The sequence below is a fragment of the Hibiscus syriacus genome, unplaced genomic scaffold (genome assembly GCF_006381635.1).
Source record: "Hibiscus syriacus cultivar Baekdansim isolate YM2019G1 unplaced genomic scaffold, ASM638163v2 tig00111540_pilon, whole genome shotgun sequence".
In the NCBI taxonomy this organism is placed as follows: Eukaryota; Viridiplantae; Streptophyta; class Magnoliopsida; order Malvales; family Malvaceae; genus Hibiscus; species Hibiscus syriacus.
In genome coordinates this window covers 522,718-538,377 of record NW_024063114.1, presented here as the reverse complement: position 1 = coordinate 538,377, position 15,660 = coordinate 522,718, and the positions used below count along the sequence as shown (strand labels likewise).

At 32.9% G+C, this 15,660-nt stretch overlaps 1 pseudogene; it reads left to right on the top strand.

The window, feature by feature from the left end:
• Nucleotides 1-7,220: 7,220 nt before the first annotated feature.
• On the top strand, nt 7,221-9,629 carry LOC120164473 (annotated as a pseudogene).
• The last annotated feature ends 6,031 nt before the right edge of the window (nt 9,630-15,660 follow it).

Genomic DNA, 15,660 nt, shown 5'->3' with positions numbered 1-15,660 from the left:
ATCTTCCACCACCCAATACAAAAAAAGAAGTTCGAGGTTTTTTGGGAAGATTAAATTATATATATCTCGATTCATTTCTCAATTAACTGACAAATGTGATCCAGTGTTCAAATTACTTCGAAAGAACAATCCTGAAGTCTGGAATGATGAATGTCAAGAAACTTTGGATATTATTAAGAAATATTTATCCAATGCCCCCATTTTAGTATCACCAATGCCTGATAGACCGTTAATTCTCTACTTGACAGTCTTTGAAAATTCGATGGGATGTGTACTAGGACATCATGATGAATCTGGAAGAAAAGAAAAAGCCATTTATTATCTGAGCAAGAAATTTACTGATTGTGAAATTCGATATCCACCATACAAAAATTATGTTGTGCCTTGGTGTGGGCTACTCGAAGACTCAGACATATATGTTATATACTACTTGGTTGATATCCAAACTTGATCCTTTGAAATTCTTAATGGAATCACCAGCTTTGACAGGCAGAATGGCTAGATGGCAGATGTTATTATCCGAGTTTGATATTGTATATGTCAACCAAAAAGCGATAAAAGGAAGCGTCATAGCTGATTTTCTGGCCATTCGTGTATCGAATGATTATCAGCCTTTGAGTTTCAATTTTCCAGATGAAGATTTGTTGTGTATATCCATGAATGAAGAAGTCAGAACAAATGATGCATCTGCATCTTGGAAGCTTTACTTTGACGGAGCATCCAACGCCTTGGGACGAGGAATCGGGCAGTGTTAATTTCTCCAGAAAATATTTATTATCCCTTTACAAGTAGACTGGAGTTCTTTTGCACCAATAACATGGCGGAATATGAAGCTTGTGTCATGGGATTGAAAGCAGCCATAGAAAGAAAAATTAAATGTCTCAAGATATATGGAGATTCATCGTTAGTGGTGTATCAATTACGAGGTGAATGGGAAACAAAAGATCCCAAATTGTTGGAATATCGAAATTTTACCCTCGAATTAGTGAAAGAATTTGAGAGAGTCACCTTCAATTATCTCCTCGAGAAGAAATCAAATGGCAGATGCTTTGGCTACATTAGCTGCTATGTTTCAGGCAACTAAGAAAGTTGATATGATGCCAATCAAAATGCAAGTATATGAAATTCCTGCACATTGTTATAGTGTGGAAGAAGAGGTAGATGGTAAACCATGGTATTATGATATCCTGCAATATATCAAAAATCAAAGTTATCCACAAAATGCATCTGAAATTGATAAAAGAACCTTGAGAAGAATGGCTGCTGGATATTTTATTGATGGCGAGATTATGTATAGAAGAATCAATGATCAAATGCTATTGAGATGTTTAAATACCAGCGAAGCCAGAAGCATCATTGAGGAAGTACATAGTGGAATATGTGGAACGCATGCAAATGGTCTTTCCATGGCTAGAAAAATAATGAGATATGGATACTATTGGGATACCATGCACACATATTGCATTGATTATGCAAGGAAATGTCATAAATGCCAGATATATGCAGACAAAATTCATGTACCCCCATCTCCTTTACATGTAATGACAGCACCCTGGCCATTTTCTATGTGGGGAATAGATGTCATTGGGGCAATCACACCAAAAGCATCGAATGGACATTGCTTCATCCTTGTGGCAATTGATTATTTTACCAAATGGGTTGAAGCTTCTTCATATGCCAATATTAAGAGGTCCACAGTCTGCAAATTCATAAAGAAAGAGATAATTTGCCGGTATGGCCTACCAGAAAGGATCATTACAGATAATGCTCTAAATCTGAACAACAAAATGATGACCGAACTTTGTGCACAGTTTAGGATTAAACATGCAAACTCAGTGGCATATCGTCCAAAGATGAATGGGGCAGTTGAAGCGGCAAATAAGAACATCAAGAGAATCATTACAAAGACCACTGAAACTTACAAAGATTGGCACGAGAAGTTACCTTTTGCTTTATATGCATACCGAACTACTGTTCGAACATCTACTGGGGCAACGCCTTTTTCTTTAGTCTACGGGATGGAAGCAGTTTTACCAATTGAAGTTGAAATTCCATCGCTTCGAATTTTGATAGAAATAAAATTGGATGAATCTGAATGGATCCAAGCTAGATTTGATCAATTGAACCTTATTGAGGAGAAAAGATTGAAAGCTATTTGTCATGGACAGATGTATCAGAAACGGATGATGAAGTCTCATGACAAGAAAGTACATCCAAGAGAATTCCAAGAGGGTGATCTAGTACTAAAAAAGATCTTTCCTATACATAAAGATTTCCGTGGGAAATGGATGCCTAATTGGGAAGGGCCATACGTTGTAAAAAAGGCCTTTTCCGGAGGAGCGTTGATCTTGGCAGAAATGGATGGAAAAATTCTGAGAAATCCAATAAACTCGGATTCTGTCAAGAAATATTATGCTTGAAGAAAAAAAGAAGAAAAATAAAAAAAATAAAAAAATGAAAAGAAAAAAAGAGAAGAAAAGAAAAGAAGAAAAAAGAGGGGGTCAAGATGAAAACCCGCAAAGGGCATCTTGTAACCAAAGGAAGGATTTGAGTTGAAAACCTGAAAGGGCGGCTCAAATACATGTTGATATTAGGCATCTGGCAATTGAACCCTCTTAAGATTTTGATAGTTTGGGAGGAACTTCACATCTACAAGCATTCTGACAACGTTTGAGATCTTTCAGACAAAAGCTTACATCAGTACTCTAAATTATATCAATTTGATTAATTTAGAAATACTTATGCTAATAATTTGTTGAGTCATTTGAATTTTTATCATTCCTATGCTTGCCATAACTTTGAATACAATTCTATCTATTAATAAATTCTAAGTTTATTTTCTCTAAATTCTATTTATTTGAGATTCAATTTATTTTCGAAAATTCAACTTATTCTTTTATTTTGTAAATGGATTAACATAATTCTGAAATAAGTTAAAGATTTATGAATATCACTTTATGTTAATACTTTTAAAGGCATGGAATACAAAGTAAGCAAATTATCACCATAATAGAGTTATTTGGAAGCGGAACAAGAAGAAATTTGTTCTCAAATTGGCAGATTATGAATATAGCCCCTTTTTAGTGTAGCAGCATGAAAATACTTCGAATCTATAAATTATGGCTCTACATCGAATAAATACTGTAATATTCCAGTCCAAACATTAATTGGAGCAAGTGCTACGTTCTCATAGTAGAAATAAGAAGACCCAATAGCATCTTCTGGAAGTGTTCTTTGAGTTATCTGATCTGATTTGGTATGAACCCCAGAATCAATCATTAGATTTGAAAGATGAATTTGCTCATAATAGAAATACGAAGACCCAATAGCATCTTCTGGAAGTGTTCTTTGAGTTATCTGATCTGATTTGGTATGAACCCCAGAATCAATCATTGGATTTGAAAGATGAATTTGCTCATAATAGAAATACGAAGACCCAATAGCATCTTCTGGAAGTGTTCTTTGAGTTATCTGATCTGATTTGGTATGAACCCCAAAATCAATCATTGGATTTGAAAGATGAATTTGCTCATAGTATAAATAAGAAGACCCAATAGCATCTTCTGGAAGTTTTCTTTGAGTCATTTGATCTGGTTCGGTAGGAACCACAGAACCAATTATTGGAATTAAAAGATGAACTGCATGATCGTCTTCATTAAGAAGCTTCTTTTCAAGCTTTTTCTGCTTATTCCTTTCCAAAAAAGCATAGCCCAAGTTTTGCATTTTCTTGTAATTGGGATCATTGCATAATGGCTTCCTATCTTTTACCGAAAGAAGTGTGTCAGCAGCCTTAGCCATTTGAGTAGCACATATAAAATCTGTCAACTCTGCAATTGATGAATCAGGATTATATCTCTATGACTATTGAAGACATAGTATTTGAGTATCCCATTTTCGTCAAGTATAACAGTTTACTCTCCTCATCAGAATCAGAATTCAGGATTTTCTCGGTATCAAAAGAACTATCGATATCTGTGAAATCATCTTGAAAGATCACTTCATAATTAGATGAGTAGTTATCAGAATCAACATGTTACATGAGTGCAAACTTTTCAAGAGCCTGTGCCATTGAGTTTTGTTCTCAAGAGATTTTGTGACATTATATCTACATCTACATTTGTCAAAGATGATAGATTCTCCTATTTGAAGAAGAAAGATTTATTGGATTTCTACACAACTGAAGAAATACTCAGTTCACCAAATTGAAATCAAATAAACTTAACATTCATGCATCATATTTAGGCATTTGCAAAAATAGGTGCATTTTCATTCATTTTATCCATGTTGAATTTTAACAGGAATTTCAAAGATTTTATCAAAGATTAAAATCCATCATTCAATGGATCAACAGTGCCAGTTAGAGTTCATAATGAGAAGAACTCATCTGAAGAAGGAAGAAGAAGTTCATAATGAGAAGAACTTGTTCAACTTTTTGCTTAAATTCATCACTCGGTGGATCAGCATTGCCAGTTAGAGTTCATAATGAGAAGAACTCATCTGGAAGAAGAAGTTCATAATGAGAAGAACTTGTTCAACTTTTTGCTTAAATTCATCACTGAGAGAACTTGTTCAACTTTTGCTTAAATTCATCACTCGGTGGAACAGCAGTTCCAGTTCGAGTTCATAATGAGAAGAACTCATCTAAAGAAGGAAGAAGAAGTTCATAATGAGAAGAACTTGTTCAACTTTTTGCTTAAATTCATCACTCGGTGGAACAGCAGTTCCAGTTCGAGTTCAAAATGAGAAGAACTAATCTGAAGAAAGAAGAAGAAGTTCATAATGAGAAGAACTTGTTCAATCTTTTGCATGATTCTATCACAGAAAGAGATAGATCAACATCAACACTTTCAGATTACATCACAGAAGGAAATAAATTGTCATCCCCAGTGGAAAAGTTCATAATTAGAAGAACTAATCCCAAAGAAGAAATTATTCAACATTACCATTATAATCAAGTGAAGTCAAATGGATAAAAAAAATTTATTATCTTTTCGTCTTTACCCTATTCTTGTTAACACAAGAAAGAGCAAAGAGGGGCAGCTGAAAATACTAATTTTTTACCCATTTTACTTATTTATTTATTATTATAAATTATTATAATTATAATAATAATAATAATAATTATTATTATATTATATTATTATTAAAAAATAAATTACAGGCCCAATGGAAACTGGGATCGGCCCAGTTACAAACAACCAGTTGTTTTTACCCATTTTACTTATTTATTTATTATTATAAATTATAAATTAATAATAATATAATAATAATATTATTTATTATTATTATATTAAAAAAAAATTACAGGCCCAATGGAAACTGGATCGGCCCAGTTACAAACAACCAGTTGGCCCCAAACCAGATGGAAACCCTAAAACATTTAGGGTTTCAGTTAGGGTTTTCTAACCCTAGCCCCGTGCGTCGCCGCCTCAATCTCAGCCGTTGATCTGAGAAATCCAATGGCCCACACTCATCAGTACAACCCTAGGGTGATGATACCCTAGGCCACGCGGCCGCCGCAGCTACTCCCACCATCTCCACCGCTGCCACGTCCGTCGGAAGCTTCCAAAGAAACCACTCCCGCCGCACACATGTCGTCCCAACGGTGAGTCACCACTGGAAGTCCGGTGACTCACTAGACTCCACTCTTTTACCCGGTCCGAGACAAGCGCCGGTGATGGCTATAAAGCCACCACCGAACCTGCGAAAAAAAAAAACCCAACAGCCACAAAGAAACAAAACTGAGAGCAAAGATACAAAAATAGAGACCAACTCACAACAACCAGCAACCACAAACCCAAAAATAAGCAAAGAGAAGACGAAGAGATACTTACTGAGGAAGCTGCAACATCACTGAAGCCTTCGCACGTCATCGGAAACCTTTGAAAACCGAAGGTATTTTTGTAGATTTGCTCTGATTGAGAACTTTTTAAAGGAAACGGTCATCGGAACCATCAATAGGATGGTCCGATTTACGGTTAAGGGCTTAAATAGCCCTCCCCAAACGACGTCGTTTTGGGGAGGGATCTATCTGTAATTAACTGAAGGTTAAACCCTTTCCGCAGCCGTCCTAATTTGTAATCTTTACATTTTAGTCACTAAATCAATTTATAATCCTTTTAATTCGGTTCTTTAATTTTAGTTTTATTTATTTTAGTCCTTTATATTAAAATAATATATTTAGGATAAATATCATATTTAGTCCTTTTAATTTTAATAATTAATATTTTAATCCCGAGTATATATTTTTAATTTATTTTAATATGATATTCGAATTTTATATAATTTTAGTTTAGTCACCAATTTAATAAATAAAGAAAAATAGCATGTTTAATCCCTATAATTTCAAATAATTAATTACGAATCAAGTATTAAATTTTATTAGATTATAATTTTAGTCACTAATTTTAAATATTTTCATTTATTATAAAGTTTTACTGCTTTTAAATATATAAGTTCTGATTTTATTTTTATTATTGTTTATTTATGTTTTAATTTTACTTGTTTATATTTAAATATTATTTTTATTTTTATATAGTCATATAAATATATATAATAAATAATAATTTATATTAAATCTTAATTTGATTTTACATAAATTATTTTTATCATATTTTAATATTTAGTTATTTTTAAATATCAAAGAAAAGGGCAGTCTTAATACAACTGGATGTCCTATTCTGGTATTTTAAAATTAAATATTATGATAAAAAAATTATAATTTAATTTTATTTAAATTATTATAATATTTATTAATATCGAAGAAAAGAGCTGTCTTAAGGCACCTAGAAATTCTTTTCTGATATTTCTAAATAAATAAATATTTTATATATTTTTCATAATTATAATCTTAAAATAATAGGATTATAAATTAAATATATTTTGAATTTTTAATTTCTAATAATATAGACAATTTCTAATTAAAAAGTACCAATTTTGGGCATTGTAGGGGTGCTAATCCTTCCCTAAACGTAACCGACCACAAATCTTTTTTTATTATTAAAAAGAACGAATTTTTGGTTAAAACGCAAATCAGTTTATCTTTTAAATCGATATTTTCTTAAAAACTCTTTTAAAAAGATGATTTTTAGGTATTCGACCTACCTGACCCAAAAGGCCGATGGCGACTCCCAAATTATTTTAAAAACCATTTATTCACATCACTTTTCCCGTCAAATAAATATTTCGTGCCCGGGCGAAAACCGGTTACGACAATCACCATGCTTGTGTTTGCTGCAATCACCTTTGTTTCTGTCTCCCTTCTATCCGACTGCTACATGTCTCCCGACCCTGAATTTGGCCCCAACAGACTCAAGTCTTACACGGATGCAGTCCTTTTCTATTTGGGTAAGCAAATTCCTCTCTTTCTTCTACACTTTCATCAACAACATGCACCTTAATCCTATGGTTTCATCCAGACAAGGATTACTGGACTATGTCTGTTATGAGATTTTATCCGTGTTATTCTCCCCTGAGCCATCTCAATGGTAAAATAAAGTGTTATTTTTCCTTGAGTTATTGGATTCGAGCAGCTACGTGTGCGTGGTCAACGGCTAAGAAAAATTCTTAAGAGACCCTACCTTATAATCACCCCGTGCTACTAAAAAAAAGTATTTTGACGATGGGGTTGGTTCATATATTTTGCAAAGATGAATGTTTCTTAATTTAAACTTTGGGGGTGAAAGAATTACATGTGAAAAAAAACATGGAAAATGTATATGCAAATGCAGGAGAGAAGACACACAGACTCTGTGGAGTAATTCTAATGGGGAGCTTGTATGGGACTGCAATTGCCTATGTCATAACTTCCGCTAGCAGCATCAAGTATGATTCAATTCTTACTCTTTGATTGCTTCCCTTCTTTAACTAATTTCTTTATGTTGCATATACGTAGGGGGTGAGCTTTTCGATCGAGTCGAGTCAAACTTAAAAATTCATCCACTAATTACTAAAAATTTCGAGTTATTCGAGTTGTATTTTATAACTCTAGTTGAACTTGAAATTTTTTCGAGTCGAGTCGAGTTTATGAAATTATAACTCGAAGTCATTTCGAGTCGAGTCGAAAAAATCGGTTTTTCAAGTCGAGTCGAGTTTTGCTCACCCCTACATATACGTGTAACTTGGAGTTGGATACAATATATATACATATACCATGTTACTTGGATTCAGGTATGAGTATCAGATACAGATATGTATGTAATAGGGGTATTTTCAGTTTTTTCTTTCTTTCCATGTATGAAGAGTCCTAAGAAACTCGTATTTCCGAACTCCGTATCCAGATCTATGCCGGACATGGCTATCGGGATATAACGATAAATAAATTACTGCAGAAGTTTTTTAACCCCATGTACTAACATCTAATACAGAGGAATTCATAAATCAAACTGCTTCCACACAGAAGGCCACAATGCTCCATGTTCATATGAAGATACTTCCTACGTGTTCCTATTTGGTGCTGTTCAGTTTGTAATGTCCCAGATACCTGATTTCCATAACATGAAATGGCTTTCAGTGGTTGCTGCAATCATGTCCTTTTCTTTACGCTTCCGTAGGATCCGGACTCGGGTTCGCAAAAGCGATCGGTATAACTCCGAATCCGATTCAAATTTTACTCGTCCTGGATGCCTGATATAAGACTCACTCTTGTTTCCCATTGCAGAAAATGGAACCATTAAGGGGAGTATAAATGGAGTTCCCGCTGCTAATACTGTTGATAAATTATGGTTGGCATTCCAGGCACTTGGGGACATTGCTTATGCCTTTCCATATACAGTCATTGTCCTAGAAATACAGGTAAAATGGCTTCAAATTTCTACTATAAATGAAACAGGAATGTTAGGCAAAATCAGTGAATTGTTTGGATTATTAGGATACATTGAAATCACCTCCGAACAAAATCATGAAAAAGGCCTCAGTAATTGCCATCGTAATAACAACCTTGTTCTACCTCTGTTGTGGATGTTTCGGATATGCTGCCTTCGGCAACAACACGCCCGGAAATCTCTTGACGGGATTCGGATTTTACAAGCCGTACTGGCTCGTTGATTTCGCCAATGCTTGCATTGTTCTTCACCTTGTGGGAGGATATCAGGTACATGTTTTCGAGCATAATAGTCCAGCTATCGACAATCTGATTCGTTTTTCTGATAAAATCGAATAACAAATACAACAACGTATGCTAATTTTTCCTGCTCAGATTTTTAGTCAGCCAGTGTTTGCATTTGCGGAGAGACGGTTTACCGATAAGTTTCCGAACAGTTGGTTCGTAAACAAATATTACATGAACAGACTCCCTTGGTTGCCATCGTTTTGGATGAATCCCCTCAAGATATGTTTCCGAACAGCCTACGTCGCGTCGACGACCGGTATTGCGATGATGTTCCCATACTTCAACCAGGTTTTGGGACTGAAGGGAGCGTTGACCTTTTGGCCTTTTGTTGTATATTTTCCGGTGGAAATGTACCTTGTGCAGAAGAAAATTCAACCCTGGACCAGAAAATGGGTTGCTCTCAAGAGTTTCAGCATTTTCGGCTTACTTGTGACAATAGTGGCCTTTACAGGGTCTGCTCAAGGACTTATTCGTGCAAAATTTGGATAACATACCATTGTAATATTCACATGTATCACTGTAAAGGAAAACTACAAATTATGGTTATAGAATTACACGTAAAAATGACTTCAATTTCTTTTATAAGTAGAAATATTTGACAAATCATAAAATTATTTGGAACGTTAGAATTAGGTGGGTAAACAAACCAGATTGAAGGAACATATTTGAGTTCATATTTATTTGTTTATTCTTAAAATTATTCATATTCGATTTGTGATCGTTTAAATTTTCATAACCGTGTTCATTATTTATTTTTGAATGAGTTTGTGTCCATTCGTTTAACGATCAAGAACATGTTCGTAAATATGTTCGTTTAACATTCACAAATATATTTATTAAACGTTTATAAACATATTCATTTAATGCTCGACAATTAACACTCTACACTTCTTTAACTCATTTTTTACAAACCAAATAAATATGATAAAGTTATTTCAGTAGTACTTAATTTTCTTAAACTTCACAATTTGAATTTCAAAGTTCACCTTATGTTCATTTTAGTATTTATTTTCATTGATATTTAAATTGTAAAAAAAATAAAAAGAAAAAGGGATTTGATTAAACGAACTCATAATTGATTGCAAAGGCCGTAGCTAATGAGGCTGGAGCCAATTTCATTCACGTCAAGGTCAGTCTGCGGCATGTATTTAACTGGTTTTCTCTTTGGTAAAGATGATGTTAACTGGTTTTCTCTTTGGTAAAGATGATGTTAACTGGTTCTACGAAACAAATAGCCTAGTTTTCCTATGTTTCTGCTTTTTCTGATCCTGAGTTCTTTGCTGATTAGGGCCCTGAACTTTTGAATTAGTATGTTGGAGAAAGTGAGCTGGCAGTTCGGACATTGTTCAGCCGTGCCAGGACATGTTCTCCATGCATACTTTTTTTTTATGAGGACTGTCTTTTTCTATTTCTAAATGAAAGAAAATTTTCTTGGGGTAACATCTCTAGTGTGAGATTTGACGTTTTTGGGGTCTTTCTGATCTTATCTAGGTGGATGCTTTGACCACAAAGCGTAGGAAAGAGGGGGGATGGATTGTTGAGCGACTTCTGAACCAGGTTAGTTAATCTGTTACGACAGTCTCTTAGCAAACTGATCACCACTTACCATCTTTCCATATAAAAAATTAACCAATTGCAAATAATGGCATGAAAGAATTGGTCACGTTTTCAGTTACTCATAGAGTTGGATGGTTCCATATAAAAAAAATAACCAATTGCAAATAATGGCATGAAAGAATTGGTCACGTTTTCAGTTACTCATAGAGTTGGATGGTGCGGATCAGCGGCGTGGTGTTTGTGTTATTGGTGCCACCAATAGGTAGAATATCTAGTTTCGATTTTTCAGATGATGACTATTGATTATCATCGCTTTACTCTGTTTGGCTTTGGCATAATTTTTTGCCAGACCTGAAGTGATGGATCGTGCTGTTTTACGACCTGGTAGATTCGGTAAACTTCTTTATGTACCGCTTCCCAGTCCTGACGAACGTGGGTTGATCTAGAAAGCTCTTGCTGGGAAGAAACCGATAGATGCCGATGTAGATTTGAGTGCCATCGGCCGAATGGAGGCTTGTGAGAATTTAAGTGGGTCTGATCTTTCTGCATTGGTATGCCTGTTTTTTCTGCATTAAAATTCTAGGAACTAGAAAATATGCACTATGTAAGGACTGATTTTCTCCTGAAACTATAAGTAATTAAACCATATCCAGAAACGAAGTTGTGAAAATATCCAGAACGAGTTGACATTTTTTTGTCATATGAATGATTATGAATTAATTATGTTAAATAAATTCGAAAATTGAAAAAATGGTTTATATTTAACTATGAATATCGAAATAATCCTGGTTAAAATAGCAACCATCATCATAATACTTCTCTATTTCTCTTCCTAAAGTGAACCTAATCAGACTACCGAACAAATTATGCTTCATAAAATTGTTCGTATGTCGGCTTACCACCATTTTGTTTGACTCGGTCTCTCTCTTTCTCCGCTGGCATGGTGTCCAGTACTAGACACGTGAACTTTAAAAAAACAAATCGGTGACCACCACACGCAGGTGGAGAAGGCTTGGGAATCAATTTATGAAAAAAAAATCAGCAGAAAGAACTTTCTCGGCGTGTCGTTGTTGTAGGCCTGCGCGTTGTGTTGTCCTATATCATGCAATGCAACGTGCCTTTTCACTCAGATTAGGCGTACCCTTTGTCCATGTGTTAGCACACAGACTATAAAATATTTTAAAATCTGAATTAATTGTATTAATTCACATAAATTAGGATTCAAATCAAATTGTATTATTCTCTATATTGATCGGATCTTTAAACTATCAAATCCAATAAGCTGTTGTTTTAAGGGTAAACTACATCATATATTATTGAACTTGTGATCTTATTAATTATTTTTAATAATATTTAATCTAGATTAATTAACAACAAATCAAATATCAGATTTTAATTATACGGAAAAGATCACTGAACGCAGAACGAAAGCTACTTTGATATTAATTATTTTGTATTATTAATTAACTGCAGAATTCTCTTGGTCTTTGCCATTTTGGAGGTTTCCACCGAGCCCTGGGCCATCGACAGTGACACTACTCTACTTTCCCGTCCACTGAGCTCCTCCTGCTCCACCAAATTCCCTCTTCTGTCAACATCCTATTCGTTTTCACGTTCTATTACTCAATATTATCAGATTATATAAATTTTAACATATTTATCTTTTATATTATTTTTAAATCTCTACTCATCATTAATGTTTCAGATTAACTTAATTAACTTAATTTAAGTTTTAATAATTTATTTAAAATTAAGGGTAATAATTAAGGGTAATTATTTAAAGTTAGGTCTATGCATGCGTGGAGATTAGTGTATAATCCACTCTTTAATATTACCTTTTATTTTATTTTTTTATAGAAGTAGAGGTGCTTAATGAGTTGAGCAACTTAAACTCGACTCAGTCAAAACATGATAAAAGCTCGACTCGGGTTGACTCCACTCGAGCTCAAATTTGAACTCGACTTGAGAGCTTAACGAGTTGGGTCGAGCAAAGTCCAATTCGAGTCGATAAGTTCACGATCAACTCGTTAATTTTTTTTTATAATTTTAAAAATTATTTCATTCAAAAATTACTATTTTACTAATAGATAATAAAAACATTATAAATGACTAATTTATTAATTTATAGTATTAGTAGATTTTACCTACAATTAAAAAAATAAGATGAAAATTTCAATGAGATTAACGAGCAACGGGCTAAACGAGCAACGAGTTTAACGAGCATGAGTAGAGCAACAAGTTTTTTTAACGAGCATGAGTCGAGCAAGATTTTAATTAGTTTAACGAGCAACGAGTCGAGTCGAACATTGCCTAACTCGCAATCAACTCGCTCGATAAGCACTCCTAGATAAAAGCAACAAATTTTATTTAAAATATAAAATATCTCAAATTACAATAAAGATTTACAATCACAGTTGTAAATTAAGCACATAATTAAGAAAATTTCCTATTATAATTGAAAAAAACTAGCAACTTAAGGTCACATAAGGACCATACAAGGAAAGATTAAATGTAATCAAGAAACTCGAACAAAGATAGATACTGATAGATCCGATCGTATCGACAAACCAACCACAAAAGGGTATCAAGCTATTGAAAGACCACCGAAAAATTACAAATCAGACTCAAGCGACGTGGAAAGCTATCCACAAACGTAAATCGAGTATCCAAATACAATATGAGAGTCCAAAGCAGAAAATATCAACAATATATCATATAAGCGTCATCTTGATTAGTCGTGGCGAGGTCAAATCAACCCTTAGAAAAAAGATAAATGAAAAAACGGCAAATAATCGAAAAATGCCAAAAGCATAAAAACGTGTGATAAAGACAAATGAAACGTACATCATAAACAGACTTAATGAAAAAATACGATATAAAAAAAAAGAATCATAAATAATAGACAACTAACATTAAAGTTAACGTTGTCAATGATGAAAATGACTAAAATTACCTTTTCATAAAAATATAGATAATATATTAATTACCGTTATTTAATTTTACTTTTTGGTTGATCTATATTCTAGTATAAAATAATTGCATTAATCAAGTGGCATGTGCTGATCGACAGTCAAATAATGTAAAATAGTTTTACTTTAGATATTGATTTTTTGTCACTCGACTGTTTATTCAGTAACGGCGTACTCATGTGACTTATTTTAATAATAAAACATGTCACGTAAGATTTATAATTAAAAAGATAAATTACACGTTTACTTACTAAACTTTATTATTTCTCTTATTTTACTCACTGTACTTTTAATTTTTTTCAATTAATATAGCAAAGTCGTAATTTCGTTAGAAATTTAACGATTAAGTGACCGAAAAAAATTAATGTTTAAAGTTCAATAAATAAATTAAAAAAAAAATGTACGGTGAATAAAATATGAGAGAATAAAATTAAATGAGTAAACGTGTAATTTATCGTAATAAATAGTTATGACAGTGTAAAAATTAGATCCAAAATCACAACCTTTGAAGAATTGTTCACTAGAATCATACCTCAAAATTTTAGAAGTTAACCAAAACATATCACACTGTCTAACACGTAGGTTGTGAGACAGTGTGAATAAAATTGTTAGTTGTTGGGTCGGTGGTCGTGAGGATTTTGTCATGTTTCTGTCTGTGTGGGTGATTGTGCAGTGCTTCCTCTTAATTATATTATGTACTGTTGATACTGCCATACTTGACTTCTTGCCTTTTCATATCTCATCATTCATATTTTTTTATTTCAAGTTCAACCCTTGTCCTACACCCAATGCTAGCATTTAAAAAAATTTGACAAGTTCCAAGTACTCATGTGAGTTTGGTTTCATCTCTCATCATTCATACGAATGAATGTTGAATTATGATGTTATAGTTTATGGTATTTAAATTCGCGATCTCTAGGAATAATAATAATTCGTTTAACGATATAGGTAAATTAGTTCGTGCATAGTTTAAGTTTATAAATGGGGGTTAAAAATTATGATATATTTCATTTATACGATCAATATCATATATTGTTATGGACTGAGCCCGGATAAAATTTTAATTTATTTGAATTTGATCCGAGTGTAATTTTTTATCCATTATATAATCTGATTCAGATTTAATTTATTCGAAGTCGATTTAAATTTTAAGATTTAAACTCGTATATGATCCTGTCTGATACAAATATATACGTCTCATTTTTATTATGCGAAATATTGACATAATTGAAATAAAAAAAATAAAGATACGGGGTAATATAGCAATTGTCTCTAAATATATAAAGAACAATTATCCATTATTCTCAAATCGAGTTGAGTCGAATATTTTATTGATTAAGGATAAGATTGTCACATTACATAGAAGAGTTCTCCATCTATGTACTTAACGAGAGAAAAATACTAAGATCTCATGTAACATAAACACACTACTCTTACATAAAAGCTTTAATTCATAATTTGTGGACTCGTCAGAAGTTATATTAGGTTCTTCAAGCATTCATGCCTTGGTTCTCGTTTTCTATATATCTCACAAAAAATGTTTTCGAGTCTACTTCATATGTCATTTACGCACTTGTTTCGTATTCGATCTCGAACCACTAACATCAACATCAATAAACTCTGCATAAAACTCCACATTGGATATAGAATTGAAATGATATGCTTCAATCATCTCAATAATATCAACATCATTATTGATATTATACCTTCTTGTATATTGTATGGACAATGTTTTACTCATAAATTGAAAAATATTAATAGCTTAAACATATATATTTACATATCTTCTTGTATATTGTATCGATAAAAATACTAATCAAACTAAATAAATATTAATATTTTGAAATGATGAGTTTTATTTTTATATTATATAATTTTATTGATTACATTAATGTAATATAACTCCTAAAATCAATTTAATAAATAACTTCACATAGAATATCACTATCAATGCTAATGAGTCATAACTAACTAAAACTGAAACTTATTAATCCCAAATACGAAAAGCACTTATTATTTCACTTA